The following is a 23,517-nucleotide window of genomic DNA, read 5'->3' on the forward strand; positions in this document are numbered from 1 at the left end:
CACTTTTCACCCCTCCTCCATGCAGCAAGACTTTTTAATGCAGGTAAACAAAAGGAACACATCAACGGTGTTTGACTGCATATGTAGCATCCTGTATCCTTAGTCTCTGGGCCTGAAGTCACTTATTGGCTGTATGAATCTGGGCAAATCACTTAAGCTCTTTGGGCCTCAGTTTCCTCATCTGCCAAAGGAATAAGAATTGGACTTTATAGGCCAAGGATGTTGATGGGAATCAAATGAGATAATATTTGTAAAACTTTTTGCAAATTTTAAAGGGCTATGCAAATACGAGTTATGGTTATTTTTAGTCCTCCTGCTTTGTAATGAAAAAGAGAGATGCATTTCCTCATCTCAAGGGCCAAAATTGGTCACTATAATTACATAGTTTTTATTATAATTACACAATTTTGTCTTAATGCTCATTTCACTCATTTTAGTGTTAAATATGGCATTTTGAAGTGGACAAAACATTATGCGATTCCCCACCCCCTGCTCCTCCACATCCACAGTGCTCTAAAATAACAGAAATCATTCCTGGTCTCAGGTTTAACTGTTTTTCCTTGTTAAGACATGTGAGGCAGGGAGCTGAATCTGTTCATTTCACTAGCGAGACACTTGTCTGTGAAGGTGACCAGCTCCACTTTGAAGGGCAGCTCCAAGAAATGGCATGTCACAGATACCTCAGCTCCTCGCTCACCTCTTCACCCTGACAGCCTGCATTAAAGCCCCAAGCTCCTTCTTTTGTGTCAGATGCTTGTCCAACTTAGACTCAGCAGCCAACAGGCACAGGAAGGCACAGGCTTGGATGTCATTAGGAAGACTGTGCTGTCCCCAGAGATTTAGGCAGGCAGGCAGAACACCCCCAAACACCATCACTTCTTCGAGGATTCTTTACTTTAGTAACTAGCCTGGACAAGATTGTTAAATCTAAGGAGAAATAGTCAACATGTCTTTTAAGCAGCTCTGCCTATTCCTTTTTTAGAATTGCCCCAAATCACAGCCTGTCAGTTTTGAAGGGACCTGAGAGGTCATCAAGTTAAATTCCCACCAGCAAAAGAATCCCCATCATAAACAAAGGAAGAAACTGGTGGTTGCTCATTAAACACTTGATTGGGTAATTCCATTGAGGAAGAACCCACAACTTCTAGAGGTAATAAGTTATACTTTAGGATAATTCTCATTGCTAGGAAATTTTCCATTACCATCTGAAAATGTTATAAGCAAATATGGGGGTAAATTTTTTCCCTCAAATATTTCAGGAAAAAGACAAAAATCCAAATATGAATGTTTGAGGGGTGTGTGTGTGTGTGTGTGTGTGTGTGTACGTGTGTGTGTATTTGTTCATGGGTATGCACACTTCTGACCAGGGCTTAATAATCAGTCAATTGTAAGCTCCTGGTTAATCATGACACCCACCCTGCTTGTGGGCTACAACATACTGCCTTGTCACTCCCCAAAGACTCCTGGTAATTTCCGTCGGACAAAGGAGTACTACTAACTTGAAACTGTCATCAAGTCCCTGTTACCCTGAGTCATGGCTGGTCATGACTCATGTGCCTAACCACTCAGTGACTATATTGCCAACAGCCTCACAGTCCTCAGTGATTCAAATATTGAAGAACTAATGAAAGCAAGGAGTTTTTCAAGTTGGAGACATGTCTCTGTGTATATTTTTCTCGGTGTAGGTATATTCATTGGACCAAACAACCTGAAGAACCTAGTTGGAAATCAGCATTCCAATGAACCTACAATCTCAACACTGCCAGTATTCTCTTCTTTGGAACAAATGAAAATCCGTGAATAGCTTTCTGGCCTGTCCAATTCTTATCTTTCTTTTTTCTTTCCAAAGAGTTTCTGAAGACAAATCACCTTTTAAATAAGGTTGGAGGCATTTGTCCTTAGTCTTTTTGGCAATATGAAGATGGGAGTACAGGCTTCAGTGCTACCTCTGTTGTCTTTTGCTCTTACTAGTGGACAAGCCTCAGTTCTTTTTGTAGCACCTATGTCTTGGATGATACTTCTTATGGAAGGGAGGGAGGAAACTATTCCCTTTTATATTCTATCTCTTTTCCACTGATATTTCTCTAGCATGTTTTTTTTCTCTTTCTCACTAATAAATTCAAGCAATCAATCTATGCCTCAATTCTATATTTTCCCCTAAATCTCACTTTGAAAATATTAAAGAAAATGTATATCTGTTACAAATTCATGCACTACCAGATGATTAATCCATCAATCAATGAATTCCCAATGCTTAATGGAGTTATATTGTGGTACATACTGGGAATAATCTTTAATTCAATTCTCCATTCCTTTTTTCTCTCCATTACAAATAAAATACTTATATTTGTGTTTAAATTATGCTGTGCTCTCTTTAAAAGTAATTTTAACTGTTCACAGGTGATGCTGAATGTCATACCACTCAGTGAGGACTCTCTAAATTTTTAGAACTGAAACTGAACTCCAGCCCCAAATTTCCATCAGCCATTTAGATATAAATATATTACTGTTTCTTGGAAAGATTTTGTGAGGTCACCATTTGATAGTAGTGGTTGAAGGAAAGGTTGCAAACATTTTTTTTCTTATTTTTCTGTCTTCTAAATGTGCAGAATGAGGATTTGCTTGTGATGAGGAAGAGAGGAGGTATGCAACAGCTAAGCAAGTCCTGGCAGCAGAAGTAGGTGCTATAGTCAAATTCAGAAAGATACCTAATAGAATGGAGGTGGCAGACTTCTCCTTAAAGTGGCCTGCTGCTACTTCTATTCTTCCTGGTCCATGGGTCAGCAGATAGCTATGGCACAAAGCAGTCTGATTTATGTCATTGAAATGATGCAGACTAGAAAAAAATTTGAGTATGGACAGAAATTCTGAGTCTAGAGATCTCGACTCTTCCTCTAAAAACTAGATCTATTCCCCAGTATAAAAGTAGAAAAAGATTGTGTAGTGAGTGGTACAAATTGTTCTGATCATTTGGATTCATCAGTTCTCAAGAAATGAATTGCAAACTAATAATAACCACATAGAAGAATCTTCCATATCCTGAGCCCCAAGAAATTCAAAGCAAAACAACACTATACTTTGCCCTACACAAACAAAATTGAGATAGATGACAAAAAGTGAAATGAGTCAAGTTGATTTTGTTGAAGAAAAACTGGGTCATGGATGCATTGTTGCTGAAACTACAAATTGGCCCAAACATTTTGGAGAATAAATTGGAATTACGGTAAAAATGAAACATGATACTTTTCGATCTATTCATTTCAGTCCTAAGTATATACCACAAAGAGATCAATGGCAAAAAGAAAGCCCCATATACGCACCAAAAATTGTGGTACAAAGTTTTGTAAACAAAACAGAGGACCATTGATTAGTAAATTATTAAATAAACTGTGATGGATAAATGTAATTGGATATAATAATGTTATAAGGAAATATGGATATCATGAATGCAGAGAAGCATGAAAAGGCTCTGGTGAAATAATACAATGTAAAGTAAGTAGAGCCAGTAATTAGCATACACAATGACTATAACCATACAAATAGAAAGCATGACAATAACCACAAAACAACTGAAATTGAATGCTGAAAATTTATGACCAATACATGTAACTGAGGAAAAATAAGATGCTAAATAAAAATACTAAAAATACCGAGCTTGGTGCCAAAAGAGGGATATGAAAAGAAGCTATCCCTCTCTTTTCCAAGGTGAGGGAGGCATGGGGACAATGTATGTCTAAATTTTTAAGCATTGTTAAGCTTTGCTTATTTTTCTTCAAAAAAATCTTTATTATAAACAATGTCCTTCTGGTATGCACTGGAGAATGTAGATGATATAAATAAATAAAGTATCAAAAATGGTATATTAAATTGATATACAACGCATATATAATTCTTTTTTATTTCATTCAGAGGTTGACAAATGTGAGTTCCTCCAATATTGTGGGGCATCTTGTATATAAATATTGTACATGCTCTATAGAAAAAAAAGTGAAATCATATTTGTGAGGTGCCATGGATGTCCTTACATTTCCATGCTGTTTATTTAAGATAAATTAACAATTTATTTCTTGGCCATCAGACACTCAAAAAGTGCTTATGAATAAAATAGCTGTCATAAAGCAAAATCATATTATTAATTTATCTCCATGTTTATGAGCAAGATAAAATGTTCGTTAAAATGACATTCAAAAGAATGATATGTAGTTCTTTAATAATTGCAAAAATGAGAAAAATGACAAGGAAGGAAAGATGTTTCAGAGTTTATTAAACAAGTGATTATTTCCCTCACATATATTCTGGTGACTTCCATTTTGAAGCTAGCCAATAGTTAAGGTCATCAAGAACATTATTCCACCTATATTTGGCAAGATGAAAATAGAATGATTGCATTATCTCACAATCTGAAGATTGGCAAAAACAACTACTGGATTTTAACAACTTCCACAATTAAAGCTGATGTTAGAGGTGTGATTTTCTATAAAAAATATTTTATTTTTAACTAAAAACTTCTTGATTCCTTCTCCCCACAAGATTCAGTGACATCTGAAGTCCATTGGTTCACTCCAAATCTTGGATTCATTATGCTGCTGCTAGAGCATAGCACACGTGTAAGGAATGAGCCAATCTAAACAAGGGAGACAGATCAGCTGGAAAACAGTTTTCATTTTCAAAAGGTTTAATTTGCCTCGATTTTTTCTGCAGTACAGAGGTGAGGTTTCCACACCAAACTACTGATAAGTATTCGGTGGATTACATGAGTCAAGCTCCTGCCCTATTTGATCTAACACTCTCTCCAGCTCTGGAAAACAGTATCTTCAAATCAGAATGTCAGAGTAAGAAGATGCCTTCAAGATCAAAATCAACACTGGCATTTTACAGATGAGGAAACTCAGGAGAAAGATATTGGGGACAAACAAAAAATATCATGTTGAAAAAGAGGCCTGTGTAATTCCTGTCAACATTGGTCTTTCCCCTCCTCATTGGCAATCAAAAGTCTTGTCTGTACTGTGCTATTAAGCAATTTATTCAGAATCATATGAAAAACCCTACCTGGAACAGAGTAACCTATTAAAATTTTTGGCTCATATAATAAATCTTACAACATTTTGGATATTTATTTTTCTTTAATATTCAATATGTACGCCTTTTGTTGCAATCACTTGTTTTTTATGATTTGGTATTGATTTCTTAGGATTTTAACAGATGCTTTTAAGTTTGTCATGAAACTATACTTTTATCTCATTGGATATTAAGCATATTTTTCCTCATCAGCACATTTTCCATGCCTAGTCATCTTTATTAATCATATTTTTCAAATGTGGATTAAATCAGACCCCTTAATCATGTTTATCTTCTCAATGTTCCATGACATGAGATGTAGGACAAGAATATGTTTTAGTATTTTAGCTCCATTTGGGAGCTCCTGAAATTCCAAATCAATTCCATTCCTCAGCATAGCAATATATTCAAACAAGGTCATTACTCTCTCAAGTGGGACAAGAATTCCAGGCTCACCAGAATTTTAAAAAAAATATCCAACACATTTTGAGGATGTAATCTTATGGGCATATCTGGACTTCTGAGACTTTGTTATAGCCTAGAATGGGAAAAAGGACTTTCCTTTGTTTTGTATGTTTCCAATTTTCGAAAGGGGCAGCTAGGTGATGCTGCAAACAGAGTGCAAGGCCTGGAGTTATGAAAACTTACCTTCCTGAGTTCAAATTTGGCTTCAGATACTTACTAGCTGTGTGACCCTGGGCAAGTCAGTTAACCCTGTTTGCCTCAGTTTCCTCATCTTTAAAATTATCTGGAGAAGGAAATTGAAAATCATCCCAGTAGCTTTTCCACAAAAACCACAAAAGGGCTCACAAAGAATCAGAAATGATTGAAAAAGAGTGAAAAACAATTTTCTATACTCTAGTATTTATATAGCCTTGTCTCTGATAAGCATTTTTTTTTTTGCTTCATAGCAAAAGTTAGGAGCTATGTTGTTGCTTTTGTTGTTGTTATTTTAAATTGGTCTTACCATTCTTCTTTCAGAAGGTATACCGCATTGTAGAAGAATAAATGGCAACATCTCAAGCTTCCAGGTCTCCTTCATAGTATTTGTTCATTTTCTCTGGATTGATTAGGCCATTTCAAAGCCATATTTTGACAGCTTGGGTATTGTTTTTCATTCCTGAATGCTCTTTCCTTTGCACTTTTTGACGACTTATCCTTTGTCATTCTGAGCTGGAAAGATCCTTGAAATACTTGACCTTACAACAACCAACTGCTGTAGTATCTCAGTCATTGAAGTGTGCATTTTAAGAGTTACAACTTTTGAGAATTTCCTTGGAATGATATCATTATTAAAATAAAACAATGAAAACACAACAAAGAAAGCCCTGAACACGTGTTTGGCAAAAAAGCCCAATGCTCCATTTACTGAAGATGATCTAAAAATGAGAGTCCAGTTTAATGTGGTTAATGATGTTGCTCTCCCAGAATGAAACAATATCATAATTAGTGATCATCCCATGTAACTCACATATCAATGTATTAATTAAAAATCAAATCTGTCTTAGATACATTATTTATGCTAGTGCAATTTCTAGTTTTTTTTTTCTTCTCTTATGTTAGCATGTGTGAGAAAGAGAGAAAGAGACATAAAGAATGAGTAGAATAGGAGAGAGAGGGAGAGAGAGAGAGAGAGAGAGAGAGAGAGAGAGAGAGAGAGAGAAAGAGAGAGAGAGAGAGAGAGAGAGAGAGAGAGAGAGAGAATAAAGCTTTCCTTCCACATGAAATACGTTACATAAATTTTGTTTGTGTAGTGATCCTCAGTATCTCCCCCCCCATTTTTTATTATTTTATTTTTCACCAGTTACATGCAAAAACATTCTTAACATTTATTTTTAAAACTTTGAGTTCCAAATTCTCTCACTTCTTTCTCACTCTCACCCCTCATTGAGAAGGCAAGCAATTTGATATACAAATTATACATGATTACACATGTGGAGTCACACAAAACATTTCCATAATAGTCATGTTATGAATGAAAACAGACAAGAATCAGGAAAAATAAAGTAAAAAAATAGTATGTTTCAATCTGTATTCAGCCACCATCAGTTTTTTCCTCTGGGGATAGATAGCACTTTTCTTCATAAGTCCTTCTGAGTTGTCTTGAATCATTGTATAGCAATAGCTAAGTCATTCACAGCTGATCACCTTACAATATTACTGTTACTTGGCACACAATACATTTCACTTTGCAGCAGCTAATGTAAGTCTTTCCATGTTTTGCTGAGAACATCCTGCTCATCATTTCTTATAGCACAATAGTATTCCATCATAATCACATACCACAATTTGTTCATCTGTTCCCAAATTGATGGAAATCTCCTCAATTTCCACTTCTTTGCCACCAGAAAAGAGCTGCTATGAATATTTTTTTACATGTAGGTCCTTTTCCTTTTAATATCTCTTTTGGGATATGGACCTAGGTATTCCTAGGCCGAAAGTTATGCATGTTTTATAGTCCTTTGGACATATTTCCAAATTTTTCTACAGAATGGTGGAATCAGTTCACAACTCCTCCAACAGTGCATTAATGCATCATTTTCCCCCACATCCCCTCCAAAGTTGGTCAGTTTACTTTTCTGTTCTATTAGCCAATCTAACAGGTATGAAATGGTATCTCAGAATTGTTTTAATTTGCATTTCTCTAGTCAATAGTGATTTAGAGCATTTTTATTATGGGTATAGATAGCTTTGATAACTAGATCTGAAAGCTGTCCATATCTTTTGATAATTTATCAGTTAGAAAATGTCTCTTAATTTTATAAATCTGTCTCCATGCTCCGTATGTTTGAGAAATAAGGCTTTTATCTCCATACGTACTCAGCAATAACTCAACACAGACTTTCAAGACTGAGTTTGAAGATTTAGCTGCCCCTAGGCTTACTATCTTTTTTATAGCTTTTGTGATGGTAAAAGAAGCACATCTTGAGGTTATGTTTTGGAATACTATGTTCTCTTAGCCTTCCTGGTACACTTGCTTTCTACCAAGATTCTCAAACCCAAGTGCCATATTCAAAACCAAAGAAATTTTACTTAAATTAGGAGCCACCAGATTTATACACTCATAAAATTTATCCCAGAAGGGAATCTAAAAGATCAAGGGACTTTAACACAGCGTCTATAACCATTTTTTAAAATAACTATATTCCAATATAATTGACTTTTTTGTAGTCCTGTATTTTATTTCATGCATTTAAAGGTTATTCTGAGAAAGAGTCTATAGGCTATAAGAGATTATCAACTCCAACTCTTTGGTTTGAGGAACCTGAAGGCAAAACAATATTTCTATCTAACTATTATACAAGTAGTCTAGTTTTCAGAAATGTAAATCCATCTTAGAAAAATGAAATGTTCACATTGTGAAAAGTTTATTAAAAGGCAGGCAAAGTAATACTCTATGACCTGTGGCACAAATTGTTCCTCTTGAGAAGATATCATTCTGGGAGGCAGGGAAAGGATAGAATGATTTTTTAAAAGAACAGTTCATTTAATTATCAGAGTTGATTTCACTATATGAATGGCTGGCAAAGAAACAGACCAGAAGAAAGTATATTAGGGATCACTTCTTTCAACCCCCCCCCCCTTTTTTTAGAATTGAAGTAAATTAGGCTCAATGGGGCTATGGTTGATTCACTTGCCTGATGAAAGATTTCCAGGGAAAGGATTCTGGGAAGATGGCAGAGTAGGTCTGAAAATTCCAAGTTCCCAAGATTTTCCCCCACAAAAAAGACAAAATAGTGGGGAACAAAGTGTGAGTAAATATAAGTAAGTAGACTACAGCACCAGCCCAGAAATCGGGAGGACCTGAGTTAAAATCTGGCCTCAGACACTTGACACACTTACTAGCTCTGTGATCTCAGGCAAGTCACTTAACCCCAATGGCCCTGCATTCTCCCCTCTAAAAGAAAGAAAAAGAAAAGAAAAATAAATAAGTAGAAGGGCACAATAGCGGTCCTCCTGGGACAATCCAAGAAGATGGGGAGAAAAATCCCAGGAGAGGTTTGGTCCCTGCGAAGAGTAAACACCTCCAGGCTAGGGTTCCCTTTAACAACAAGTGGTGAGCCCTGGGGTTAGCTGGTTTGGGAGGCTGCCTTGGCCCCAGCCACAGGAATTTTTGCCCCTGTGGTAGTGAGGGAAGTTGGACATCTGAGCCTGGGAAGATGGAGGGAACCTCTGCTGACAAGGAACACCAGATCCAGCTGTGCTGTGAAGGCAGGCAGAAAGAACCAGCACAGGCCCGGTGTGTGCAGAAGTAGTGGGACCGAAAGCCCCTGGTTGTTGGCACTTATAGGAGGCTGAGGGTTTTGCTTTGGTTCCAGGCTAGAGGGGAGAACTGAAGATCTGTGGCAAGAGGTATCATCCCTCATACCTCAGGGCTAGAGGTGATTATAAAAATTAAGCAATTACTGCCAAAAATACACAGGCAAAGGAGAAAGAATCCAACCATAGAAAGTTATTATGGGAATAGAGAAGATAGGGATTCATCTTCAGAGGAGAATATTGAAGCAAAGAAACCCTCTTCTTCCTCAAAGAGTAATGTCAAATGGTCAACTGTCCAAATAGAATTTATAGAAGAACTTAAAAAAGACTTTAAAACTCAAATGAGATAAGTTGAGGAAAAAACAAAAATAAAATAAAGTAAGAACAATTCAAGAAAAACAAGAAGATTATGAAAAGAAAGTTGAGCAATTAGAAAAAGAGGTCCAGAATCTTAAGGAAGAAAATGACACCTTGAAAATTAGAACTGGGCAAGACAAATCCAACAAAGTTATAAGAGATCAAGGAATAATTAAACAAGATGTAAAGAATGGAAAATATAGAAGAGAATGTGAAGCCTAAGGAAAACAATTGATCTGGAGAACAGATCAAGAAGAGAAAACATAAGGATAATCAGACTCCCTAAAAGCTATGATAAAAAAAAGAATATTGATACAATAGTACAAGAAATAATTAAATAAAATTATCTTGAAGCATTAGAACAAGGGGGTAAGTAGAAATAGAAAAAATCCATCAATCACCACTTGAAAGAGACACTATGAGGCAAACTCATAGGAATATTATAGTCGAATTCTGAAACCCCAGCTTAAGGATAGAATAACAAAAGCAACAAGAAAAAAAAAAGTTAAATATGACAGTGTCACAATTAGAATCACAGAAGATGTAGGAGATGAGAACCGCAAGTCTTGGAACAGTATATATCAAAGAGCAAAAGAACTGGGGCTTCTGCCAAAAATATCATACCCAGCAAAGTTAAGCATAATCCTGAATGAAAAAAAAATGCATATTTGATCAACTGTCAAACTTTCAGGACTTTGTTAAAAAACCAAAAAGTAACTGAACTTACCATATTTCCCCATGTATATGATGCACCCTTTTCAAAAAATTTGGGTCTAAAAACTGGGTGCGTCTTACACAGTCGTTGTAGATTTTTTACTTGCATTTCTTGCTTTCTCACACTTGTTGTCTTTGTGCTCATTGTTTTGCATTTGTTACCAGTATATTAGGTTACGTTTTGCCACGTTCTGCCCAGAAATGGCTCAGAAAAGATTTTCGTACAGTGCTGAATTCAAGTTAAAAGTGATCCAGTTTGCAAAAGTGAATGAAATCGTGCTGCTGAACGGAAGTTTGGTCCTCCTCTAAGAAAACAAGCCAAGACTGGCTACGGGAAGAAGAAACCCTACTGAAAATGCCACGGCAGAAGAAGGCCATGAGAGTCAAGTGAGCAAAATGGCCTGATTCAGAGAGGGAACTGAAGATATGGATTGAAGAGCAGAGGGCATTTGGAATTCCTGTGTCCACAAAGATGGTTCAGCATGAGGTAAGAAGAATTGCTGCTGAAAAAGAAGTTACTGATTTCAAAGGAGGACGCAATTGGTGCTTCAGGTTCATCAAACAGAATGGACTAAGAATGCATACATGCACCAGACTTGCCCAAAAGATGCCTGAAAGCTATGAGAAGATGAATAAAACTTGAGTTCAATAACTTTATGCAATACATTTTTTTTTTCAAATTTCAGGCCCCAAGATTAAGGTGAGTCTTATACATGGGCTATATGGTAATGAAGCATTAAAGAGCCAAGAGAAACATAAGGCACATACCAAAGACTTATTACAATGGATTCAATAAGGATAGCGGTTTATCTTTTACATGTGTAAAATGTAAAACCTAAGTCTAAGATTGTCATTAGTAATTGGGTAGTTCATAGGAAAGACTGGCATAGACTTGAGTATGATATGGCTTTAAAAAGTAAAACCATTTAGGAACAGCTAGAAAGGGGAATTGTTTTATACAAATGAGGTGTAAAAGGAAGAATCGACTCAGGAATTAAGTGGGAGAGAAGGTCTGGTAGTTTTGGTAACCTACTTTCATCAGGAATGGGTTTAAGAGGGAACAATACATATATATCTAAAAGAGTATAAAAGTCTTCTAAATTCAGAAGAAATAAAATGGTAAGAGGTTAGGGAGAGGGAAAGGATAAGGAAGGGATCTGTAGAGGGAAGGGTGAAGGAATAGGTTAAAGAGGGGTATAGAAGGGTTTTTAGATCAATGGGAATGGATGATGGAGGTATCCTGGTGGGGAGGAGAGAGGCTAAGTAATAGGAGGGCAAGGTAGCAGGTAGAAGTAAAGTAGAAGAGGCAGGAGGCATAAAAAACAAGAGATATGCACAAACAAAAACAAAGATCAGGAGTAGAATTTGTTAAGGAAAGTACACGATTATATATGTACAGATGTATGTATGTGTGTATGTATATATCTCTATATAAATACATGTGGACTTTATTGTAGCCTTCTGGGTAGAGGGAAGGCAGGGAGAAAAAGAACAAAATAAAAGGTGCACAGCAGAGAAAAAAAAGAAAACTTAGAAGAAAGCAAAAAAAAAAAGATGAACAGCTTTCAACACGACATGTAGCATTTATCATACAGGCTTTCTTCAAATGAAAATTTATCGCTATATATTTTCAAATCTCTCTTATGTTCTGCTATACATATGACATGATTTTTTCTTTTCTTTATATCTAAATTTCAATATTTAAGTTTATGATTTTTTTTTTCTTTTCTCTATTCTGTATTTGTATTCTGGTATTTGAGTCTAAAAGAAAAAAGAAAAAAAAAGAAAGATTTCCAGAGTTCTGAGGTCCAGATCTGATATCAACTTCACCAAAATGTCAAGAAATGACAAGTTTAAGTTTGAAATAAGATTAAAAGAAATACCTTTCAAATTATTAGAGCTATTTAACAGTAGCAAAAAGGCCTTGGTAGACTAAATGGTTGATATGATTCAATAGTACAACATGAAAACAACCACTGTTTCTCTCACAAGAAATCTCACATCCTTCCCTTTCTGAAACTGATCTATCAATTAAAAAGGAAGGAAGGAAATGAGGGTGGTTGGGAGGAAAGAAGGAAGGAAGGGAGGAAGGGAGGAAGGAAGGCAGGAAGGAAGGAAGAAAGGAAAGAAGGTAGGATGAATGGAGCAAGACAGAGAGGAAGGGGGGAAGGAGGAAGGGAAGAGATGGAAACATTTCTTGAGCTTTCTATAGTAAATTGTATTTTATCATCCTTGCTATAATAATGGAATATTTAGATAATGGTGCACTATGTCTTATTGTCAGAATAATTTGCCTGTTTTTATTATATGCAGATCGATACAAATTTATGATTAAAGTTAATTGGAATGACCAAGCACAATATCTAATTCAAAATTATATGAAGAAATAAAATATAGACACCAATGAAATATAAAGTGTTTGGGCTTAAGATGACTTTGAAAATGTTGCCAAAACAAGATGAGGTGGAATGGAAAATCCATACTGTGGGGACAAGGAAGGAACAATAGTAAATCATTCCTATGACTAAGAAAGATAGAGAAAACTTTGTAAGTCATGGCTAATCAATTTTTTCTGTCATGATGACAAAACCCTACCTTTTTAATAAACGTGTTCTTTCAATATATAACATAAATTAGTAGTTTAGGCATTATTTGAATTTGTTTCATGGATTTCAGTTTTAGCAACCAAAAATAATGCAATGGAAAAGTGCATGATGGGCATAAGTAAATTGTAGCATATCTTCAAGAAAAAAATTATACACAAAAAAGGAAATAAAAGATAAAATCAGGGAAAAAATGTGGTCAGAAAAGGAGATGGGCTGGTCATGTAGTGATGGGGAGGAACACCAAATGGACAGTAGCATTGTGCATTGGGTGCTGCTAATCTAAAGAAACAAAGAGGCTAGTCCCTACCATGAGTGTGGATGATTCACAGAGGAATATGGGAGGACATATGCATGAGTCACAGATAATGGGAAAAAAAATAGAATTGATATAAGTACAAAAAGGCCTAAGCATTGTTGTATTTGAGTCCTTTCTGACTCTTCATGACCCTATTTGGGGTTTTCTTAGCAAAGATACTAGAGTGGTTTGCTATTTCCTTCTCCAGGTCATTTTACAGGGGAGGAAATTAAAGCAAACAGGGTTAAAGGTCTTGTCCAGGGTCATGCAGCTAGTAAGTTTCTGAGGGCAGATGTGAAGTCAAGATGAGTCTTCCTGACTCCAAGAACTCCATCCACTGCGTCACCTAACTGCCCCCAATAAAGCATAGCCATTAGAGCTCTCGAAGAATAGAATGGTCCCCTTCAAGTGGTAGGCAGAGGTATTTCTCCTTACTGAAATTCTTCAAACAAAAGCTAGACGAGCAATTGTTTGGTATGTGGGAGAATGAATTATTTTGCTGCCACCAGTTCGATGAGGCAGACCCTAACATCCCTTCCAGTTTTGAGAGTTTGTGTTTCAGGAAATATGGGAACATCTTGTTATCAGCAATCTCTAAGAGTACAACTCAGTAATCAAACAGAGAGGCATGGAACTAGAAGTATTCTTTTAATTAAATGTTTTCTGATGAGCTACTTAAGGTAGGGCAGGAGTTCAAAGAGTAACTGATTTCTTTTGTCTGATAAAATAATTAAGTTAATTGTTTGAAATGATTCTCATTTTAGAAGAAAAACATCCCCAAAGAGGTTGACTAGTGAAATACCACTAACTAATATTCAACAGTAATTTTTTGGTTTAGATAAGTGATATTTTATATTTATGTATGTGCATATATTCCTTTTTATGTATATATGTGTGTGTGCATATGAATGTATTATATATGAATGCTACGGCTCCCCCCTACACCCCCATAGAATTCAATTGAAAAACTCAAAAGCATATTAGTTAACTCTTGTGATGTTTCACTGCTGTGCCACATGGGGTTGTATGAGCCTATATCATGTGTTGGAGCTCTACCGAGTATGCCTGCTACAGGACTGATAGCTGCCCTCCCCCAACACAGAAGAGCGGATAGTGCTAATCACCAGATCAAATGGGCATCTCTGCCCAAAATCTGAGGCAGGCCATCTCCAATCATCCCTTGGACTCACCAACTTTCATCTCCACCCCCATAGCCAAACCATTTCTTTATGTTTTTGTTTCTCCTTTCACATTTCATCAGCTCCTGTGGTTTCAATTATCATCTCTCTGAAAACAACTCTCACATCTTGTTTGTCCCTGACTTCTCTCCTCACCTCCAGTTTCCCATCTCCAACTGCTAATTGGACATTTTGAACTGGAGGTCCCTGAGACATTTTAAATTCAGCATTTCAAAAAGAAAACTCATGATCTATCCCCAGAGACTCCATTCTTCTTAACTTCTCAAAGACTTTCAAAGATACCATTATCCTTTCAGACATCCAGGCTTGAAACCTATGGATCATACTCTACTCATCACTCTCCCCACTAGCCCCAATATCCATTTAGTTATCATTCCTTCTTTGCTAATGTCCTCTTCTCTCTTCTGATACTGCCAGCCACTGATGCTGGCTCTTATTGCTCCACATCTGGAGTATTCCATAGCCTGGGTGCCCGTCTGCATTTTGTTTTCCCTACTATGATTCATCTTCCACTTAGTTTTCAAATCTATCCTTCTAAAGTGTCAGTCTTCTCATGTCACCCACTCTATCCCAATACAATAAACTCAAGTGGCATCCCATTGCCTCTAGGATCAAATATAAAATCATCTGTTTGACTTTTAAAGCCATTTACAATCGGGCCTCTTTCTGTCTTCCCATCTCCTTACAACTGCCTCCTCTTGAAGTGCATATGATCTCTTACCTCAACTATTATGAGAGCTTCTCAATTCTTATATTTCTTAAGACTTTCCGCTCTCCAATTCATCCTCTAGATAGCTGGTTAAATAATTATCCTAAAGCACAGGTCTGGCCATGCCATCCCCTAGCACTCTGAGAATCATAAATAGGTACCTGTGCTGGTAAGCGAAATGGGCTCTTAGCACTTAGTTGGCTTTTGTTTCCTTTAAGTAATTCAGTGTATTTCATTGAGCCTTACTAGGTGCTAAGCCCCAGGCCCAAACCCCTATTAGGTGTAAAACCTATGTGGGTGTGACGTGATAACCAAGGTGGGGCTGGGGCTAACCAAGGGAGGGCCTAGTTTACACATGAGTGTGAGTGATAGGATTGGGACATCAGAGGCTCTTAGACCACGTGGGTTTAAGTTGCCTCTTTTTGACAACTTTAGGTCACGTGGGTAAGTCGAGTGTGTGACTCAACCCTGACCCTGAAAAAGATATAAAACCAGGGGTTGGTTTCCTCTTCTTTGGAGCTCTTACCCACAGCAGTGGTGGCGCATGTGACTCTGGGCCAGCTCCTTCCATGAGCTCCTGGGTTGAACCTAGATGTTGGTAACTATGAATCTGTATTTGGTCTGTCTGTTGATGTTTGTAACTTGTTTGTAATTTGCTCTGAAGTTCAGGGTGCTTGTCTTTTCCTCTGAACTAAGTGAATGATATTTGTATGCTGAATTAAAGTAAGCTTGTCAACCGCTTAATGTAGCTTTCCTTAGTTAAGCAGATCAAAAGAACCTGTGCTTTTGCAGTGTGCTGGTAGCGTTTTTGTGGTTGGGCTTGGGTTGGTCTTACACCCCCACAACAGCTGCTAGCCGGATTGTTGAAACAGTACCTATGACCTCTGGTATAAAATACCATTTCATCAGCCTAACATTTCAGAGTCCCCAATGTTGCTCCATTCTAGCTTTGAAGACATAATTCACATTATTCACTTTAAGATACTGGTGTGGAGATTCCATCCCACTCAGGCTACTTATTCCTCTCCATATTCATATCCCATCTCCCATGCCTAGAGCATTCATTCTCACCTTTCCCTTGAAGAGTCCTTAGGATCCTTTAAAGTTTAGGGCAGGTGACACTCCTACCAAGAGTCTTTCCTGATGCCCCTGACAGTTTGGTGCTTCTCTCTACCTCTTCAAGTTACTCTGTGCTCACTTACCTGTTTATATGTTCTATCCCCCAGTAGAATAGAAGGATACAAAAATGCCCTTTGAGGACAAGGATAGTTTTTCATGTAAGTATTCATATCCTGAAGATCTACCACAATGCCTTTCCCCCTTTCATTCATACTGTATGTATCTTGCATGTACCTCATTGTTTTAATGTACCTGTTATTGTTCAGTCATTTTCAGTTGGTTCTAACTCTTCATGATGCCATTTAGTGTTTTCATTGCAAAGAAACTAGAGTGGTTTGTCATTTCCTTTTGAAGCTCATTTTATAGATGAGGACACTGAGGCAAACAGGGTTAAGTGACCTTCCCAAGATCACATAGCTAATACGTATCTGAGACCAGATTTGAACTGACAACGATGAGTCTTCCTGAGCCCAGCCTGACTCTCTATCCACTGTCCCACCTAGGTGCACTTTGATGTTGACAACCTCATTCAAATAGGTGCTTTTTGAGGGAAGGGATTACTTTTTGCCTTTCTTTGAATCCCAAGCACTTAGTCAATGCTTGTTAACTAACTGGCACACAGTAGGTATTTAATAAATATTTGTGGAGTTGAAATGACCATCCATACAGCCAAGAGATGGTTGTTATACCTTGGTGATGATCACTCTGTCATCTCGTCACTTTAGAGTAAGGAGTTTCTAGCAGAAAGCTATTTCTCTGGTCGTTTGGGGAAGAGGATATTTAGTAAAGGCTGGCTTATTTGTGAGACATTTCCATGGAATGTTTGGGCGAATGGTCCCTTTTATCCTGATTTATTATGCATCACATTTGGTTTTTCTGTTCTAGACTAAGTGGTGTGACTACCAGCTAGAAGCAAAGTTGCTCTGTCCTTTACAAATCTTGGAGCTGGCTTCCTACATTGAGCACATTACTGCTTTCCATGGATGATGGTGAGCCAGTGCAGGTTCATCCTCAGTGAAATAAGCCACCACATGAAGCATGGTCTTGTATGAAGAGAACCCAAGGCTCTTGTCTGAGATGTGATGATTTGATATAGCATCTTTTTAAAGTTTGTTTCTAAGGAGTAGGATGTAGGAAATTAGCAGCTCTGGTGATAGGGAAATCATGTGGTTCCAATAATGGTTTAACTATATAATGACTAAATAGCCTATTTCTTCATGGAAGATGATGGTGGGGGTTGAAGGAGGGGAAAATGAGAGGAAGATATCTGGGTAGTTTCCCATGAGGAAGAGGGGGATAGAGGAAGTTCTCTCCAAAAGGCCTTGTTTCTTTCTTTTTTTTTTCTTTCATTGAATTGTGATGTCCTCAGTATGGGGGTGGGGAAGATCCATGGGAAGTTTAAGGAGGAATGAAAAGGTTTGGAATGACCAAACTTGTTAAGTGATAGCATAAGTAAGTGGAAGGGGGTGTGTTGTAAAGGGATTGCTTTTCAGTAATGTAATGTAACATAACCTAGGCAGTTAGGTGGCATAGTAGATACACCATCAGACTTGGAATCAGTAAGATATGAAGTCAGTTCCTAAATTAGAGATCAAATTGCCTGTGTGGCCTTCTGCAAGTCAATTAACCTCTCAGCCTCAATTTACTCGTCTGTCAAATGGGAGTAATACTAGGACCCTAAAGTTATTGTAAGCATCAAATGTAATAGTAACAAAATGATTTGCAAATCTTAAAGTTCTATATAAGTCTTAGCTAGATCAAATAATATTATTTTTAAAAAATAGTACTAGCAGAAGTATTAGTTGTAGTGGAAGTAGTAGAAATGATGTATTAGTAGTAATGGTGGTGATGGTGGTGGTGGTGGTGGTGGTGGTGGTGGTCGTGGACTCAATCATCAGAGTATCATCACTTTTTTTCTAGGTCGTTTCAAAACATGTGAATAAGATAGTAGATGGCCACTAGTAGGAGTTATCTAAGATTGGGGTTTGACATGTATAACCTATATCAGATTGCCTACTATCTCAGAGAGGGGAGAGGGGAGAGGGGAGGCAGAGAGGAAAAGAATTTCAAACACAAAACTTTAAAAAAATTAAATTATTTTACATGTAATTGGGGGGAAATAAAACATTTTTAAAAAGATTGAGGTTTGTCATGGTATAATCAGACATACAATGTGGGGTAAGGGATTCAACTGTAGAGGATAGTGTAGAATTGAAACTTGTTTTCTATGGGGTTGAGATAAGGATGGGAGGACAGTCTAGCCATTGATGTGGTCAAGAGATTAGACCTCACAGTGAGGATGAAGGACATGGCTGTTATAAAGGAGAAGGAAAGTTGGAATGATGGATGATTGTTATCATATCATGAGAATTCCATGTTGTTTTCATTAAAAAGGCTGTGGAAGATTTGTGGGTGATGTCTGTTTTAAGGTTTTTACAATCTCTATGTAGCTAAAGGATTAGAGGAATAGATCTTGGGAATTGAGTAGATTGAGGAAATGTGAAGCTAAAATACTTTAGAGAGTATTAATATACATATAGAAGTCCCTTAGTGAATTGATCATTAATTTATGAAATTATGAAATGGAAGCATGCATGCCCTGATCTTTGTGTACATGCCAGAAAAGACCATGACTGGTAGTGAGAAATGGGGATAGAGCATCATACTTTAGGAACTACAGAGACCATGAGGCAAAAAGCACAAAAAGTACAGGGACAGATGATGCAGTGCCAGGGGGTGGGGTAGTAAAGGTAGGTAGGGTAAGAAAGAAGATAGGGAGGGGCTGAGGCAGAGACTATAACTCACATAACCATGATTCGAGTTGGGAACACCAGGCACCATGAACCTGACAGAGATGGAAGAGGGCTTGAGGGTTGGGGGGCAGAAGTTTGAGGTGACATTTTAAAAGGCATTTTAAGGGAAACAAAACTATTATCTGTGCCACCTTGGTGCTAGTTCATCAAAATATAGAAATCATCTAAATTATTCACTAAAATTTTAAAATTAATGGGTCCAAGTCATCTCAAAATTACAGCACTTTTTGCTTTTCTGTGGATTTCTGAAGCTTGTTGAAGATTTACATATCATAGAATCAAAACCCTTGACAGTAGAATCTTGATAATGTCCCCTGATTCCACACATTGCCAGGATTTGAATTTTAGTTAACATGTGATAATTTGTAAATTAAGCTCCTTTGATCTTTGGGACAGTTAGTGTGGGACTTTGGGTTTCCCATTTGCCATTTTATTTTCTGCTGTTGCCACTTTCTTCTCGTTACTTTTAAAATTACTTACTATACTAATAGACAGGGTGGGGAGGATGTTCAGGGGGATCAGAATAAGATATGATTTTAACACACCTTGTATGAGGATAGGAGTTGGGGTGGAGTTAGGTAATAAACTCTGAGAAAAGGAGGGAAGACTAGAAGGTCAGTAAATAACAGCTCCCAGAATCTCAATTGGATGGAAAACTTGGATGGAATGAACCTCAAAGGAGAATTGGTTACTGAATAATGGTTATTGAGCCAGATAATCTGAAAATAGCAACGTGAGTATGGAGTCTTTGAACTTTCTCTACCATGACCTGTGAATATGGGTAATTGGGGTAGGAATGGGGATATGAGCAAATGTTCAGACCACTTTCTGATCTGCTTCCTTTGAGACTTTTCACACCTATAATTCGCAAAACCAATATGATCACAGGCATAGAACAAAATAAATAAACAAAATCCCGGTCTACGTACATACCAGTGTACCTGTTGCATCTCACAAAGCTGCTTGAGAGTGAATGTTATGTTTTTTCAGTCTTGACACCCCCTCCTCCCAGTACATAGTACTCCCAGTACTCCCCCTCCATAGTCTCATGAAAATGGTAGCATTTAGAGAAGAGTATTCTTGCATTCAATTGAATCTAATGATAACATGGTCTCTACAGCCATATTGACCTGAGTGAGAGAAAGTAATGGTATAAATAGATAGACTCCCATATTTGAAGTCAGCAGACCTGGATTAAAATTCCACTTCCGACACACACTATTTGTGTGACTTTGGTCAAGTCATCTCTCTGTGCTTGTCAAGTTTGGAATGGAGTACCACTAATATTCCCTCTATCTCTAAATCATTAATTTTAAGCAATTGGTTTTTCCTTCCAAAGTGGAACCAACAGTGACAAATAACTGTCACAACACTTGGAAGCAAAGTAAAGGTGAAATTTTACGTGCTATTCGGTATGCAGCCTCCAGAGATTTGAAAGAGATGCCATTCTCTCCTCCCTCAGATGAGGAAACTGAGTCTCACAGAGGTTAAAAAAAGAAGAATCAATGTGCATTGGATAGGGCAGTAGGACTGACTGGCCAATTTGAGTTCAAGTCCTACCCCAAATTCTTAGTAGCCATGTGACCCTGGGCAAGTCACTTTTCATTACCATGCCCAAGTTTCCTAATCTGTAAAATGAAATGTGTAAAATGAGACACTTATACTTACTATCTATGTGACCCTGGTCAAGTCACTTAACTCTTTTTGCCTCACCTAAAAGGGGTTGGGGGGAAGCTAGGTGGAGTAGTGATACCAGCTCTGGAGTCAGTAGGCCACTTACCCTCAGAGTTCTCTTCCAGGTCTGCCACTGTCGATGAATCACCCAGTGAATGTCGGTTTCCTCACCTACAAAATGATGGGACTGACTGGCAGAGTGCCAAGATGCCAAACCTGGACCATTTATTTATCTCCTTCAATGGTCCAGCATCAGTTCATTATTTAAAGTGTTTTTATTATTTAGAAGGACAAGTAGGGAAAACTGTTGCTGTTTTTTTTTTTTCCCACTGAGCTGTTTCCTGGTTTATAGAAACAAGATTTAAGAAAGGCTAGGGAGCTGACCTTGTCCTTTTCCTCCTCCTCCTCCTCTCTCAGTATTCAAGCACTTCATGGAATGTTTTCCCACTTGAGCTTTGTTGTATGACACTTAAAGAGTCACAAGAGTTCTTAAATAGTTGACATTATAATTATGTATATCTAGTTGGTATTTACCCATCTCCCCAGGGCTTATATTATGATCAACAAAGGATTGTTCTAGTCTCAGATTCTGGTAATGCCAGGAGGCAGGGCAAAATAAGAAACAGCAAACAGCTCTTCTTATGACTGAATATCTTAACTCTGCCAATGAATAGGACTGTTAGCCTGGGCAAGTCACTTAATCTATCTGGGCCTCAGTTTCCCCATTTGTATTTTAAAATAAAATGTTATCTTACTTAAATTTATTTTTCTCTTATTCTCACCTATACAGCCTGAAGGCTTGGTAGAGGGAAACAAATATGCACAGATAAGCAACATATATTTCCTAACTGGTCATGTTCAAAAAATGTTTGTTCCCTGAATCCATCATATGCCAAGAGTTAGATGATATACTTCAACATCAGTCCCCTGGAATCAGGAATGGTCAACAGTTAACAGTGTGTCAGGAGCTGTGCTAAGCACTGGAGAAAAATGCAATCAAAAAGAAGTCCCTGACCTCAAGAAACTTACATTCTAATGGGGGAAAGCAACACATAAAAAAGAGGCTTATTGGTGAGGACAGAATAAGGAAGGAGCCACTTAGCATGGGGATAAGATGGAGATGTCTAACAGAGAGGACCATGATGAGGAAAGAAGATACCTTGATACCCTCCTTAGATGAAAGTTTTAAGAGACTCTGATAGGATGGGGGGGGGGTACTTTGTGAGGTATGAATTGCAGGGATGAAGGGATCTTCCATGATGGAAAAGTTTCTGAGCCAGAGTAGAGAAGTCTGGACAAGGAGAGACTGGCAGGAAATGGCCAGCCTGAGTGTCCTGCAATGGCGTTTCTGTGAGGAGCTATCCAATCCTTGTATTGATCAGAGTTCTTACAGCTTTCAAAGTTATGCACAATTATGAACATATATCACTGTTTATTTCATTCTGCATTGGTTCAGATAAGTCTTCCCATATCTCTTTGAAACCATCTACTTGGCTCTTAGTGTACAAAGATTCAAATACAATAGTTCTGGCCCTCAGGGAACTTGCATTCTATTGCGGGAAAGAGAATTGATATAACACATAAGTACAAAACAAAATAGCTAGAAGTATGTGTGTGTGTGTGCATGTGTGCACATGTGCATGTGTATATGTGTGTGTGTACTCCCTCCCTGGTTGCTAAGAAGGTATTTTTAGGGTCAGGAGACTTGGATAAACTTGGACAAGTTTGCTCTCTTCTTAGCACCTAAGCTATCTTAGATTGAAACTTATTTTGTTAGATATGTTAAAGTTGAAAGAACTCTACCTCTGGATACACGAATGGCAACTATCTTCTTGCTCACTATCACCTCAGTTCAATATACTTGTAGGCAGTGTGATAAATGCAAAGGGTATTAGCTGTGGGATCAGAGAAAATGGGTTCAAATCCCCCCTCTGACTCTTTCTATCTATGTGACCTTGGTCAAGGCACTTCCTCTCTTTGATGCTGTTTTGCCTTATTTTATTTGAAAAATAGATGCTTGAGCTAAATGACTTCTGTGGTCCCTTCCAGCTCTATGTCTAATGATTATCTTTGTTTTGTTTTGTTTTGCTTTGCCTTATTAAGTTCAAGAATGTTCCTCAGTATGTGGGAAACCAAAAAGCAAACAGCCCAGTTGGTCTTCCTTTTTCACTGTCCGTTATTGCTCACTGTCCACTCCACTATCCATTCTCCCATCTACCCTGAATATCAATCATATGACTTCTTTGATCATTTCTAATTTTTCCAATAATATTCAATTTTTTTGTTTCCCCAGGCATTCAGGAGCAGGCTTAACTGAATCTAGGATATATCATTCCTGACAAGAGTCTCACAAGGCTTTAGCACTCTTTAGTAGTCATTTGATTTTACCTGCCTCTATTTCTATATTCTCTAAATGACTTTTAAGTATTTAGGTTGGGCAATGATCTCCCTGTTCATCCACTTCTATTTTGGTATAATCTCCATCATTTAGTCTTGTTTGGAATTATTTCTGTTTATATCTTTAATATTTCACTCCTGAGAGTAAGGCAGGGAGTAGTCAGGGAGTCCCTTGTATGTTGGGGTGAGGCTTTTTCTTGATGAAAGAAGTGTGCTGAGTGACTCATGCTATGGGAGAACATAGCCCACAGCCTTTGTTCGTCCCTGTGGCCTTGTGTTTGCAGAAGACCCAGTATTCTATTGTTAATTTCAAAGT

Source organism: Trichosurus vulpecula, chromosome 8, assembly GCF_011100635.1.
Source record: "Trichosurus vulpecula isolate mTriVul1 chromosome 8, mTriVul1.pri, whole genome shotgun sequence".
NCBI classification, from domain to species: Eukaryota; Metazoa; Chordata; class Mammalia; order Diprotodontia; family Phalangeridae; genus Trichosurus; species Trichosurus vulpecula.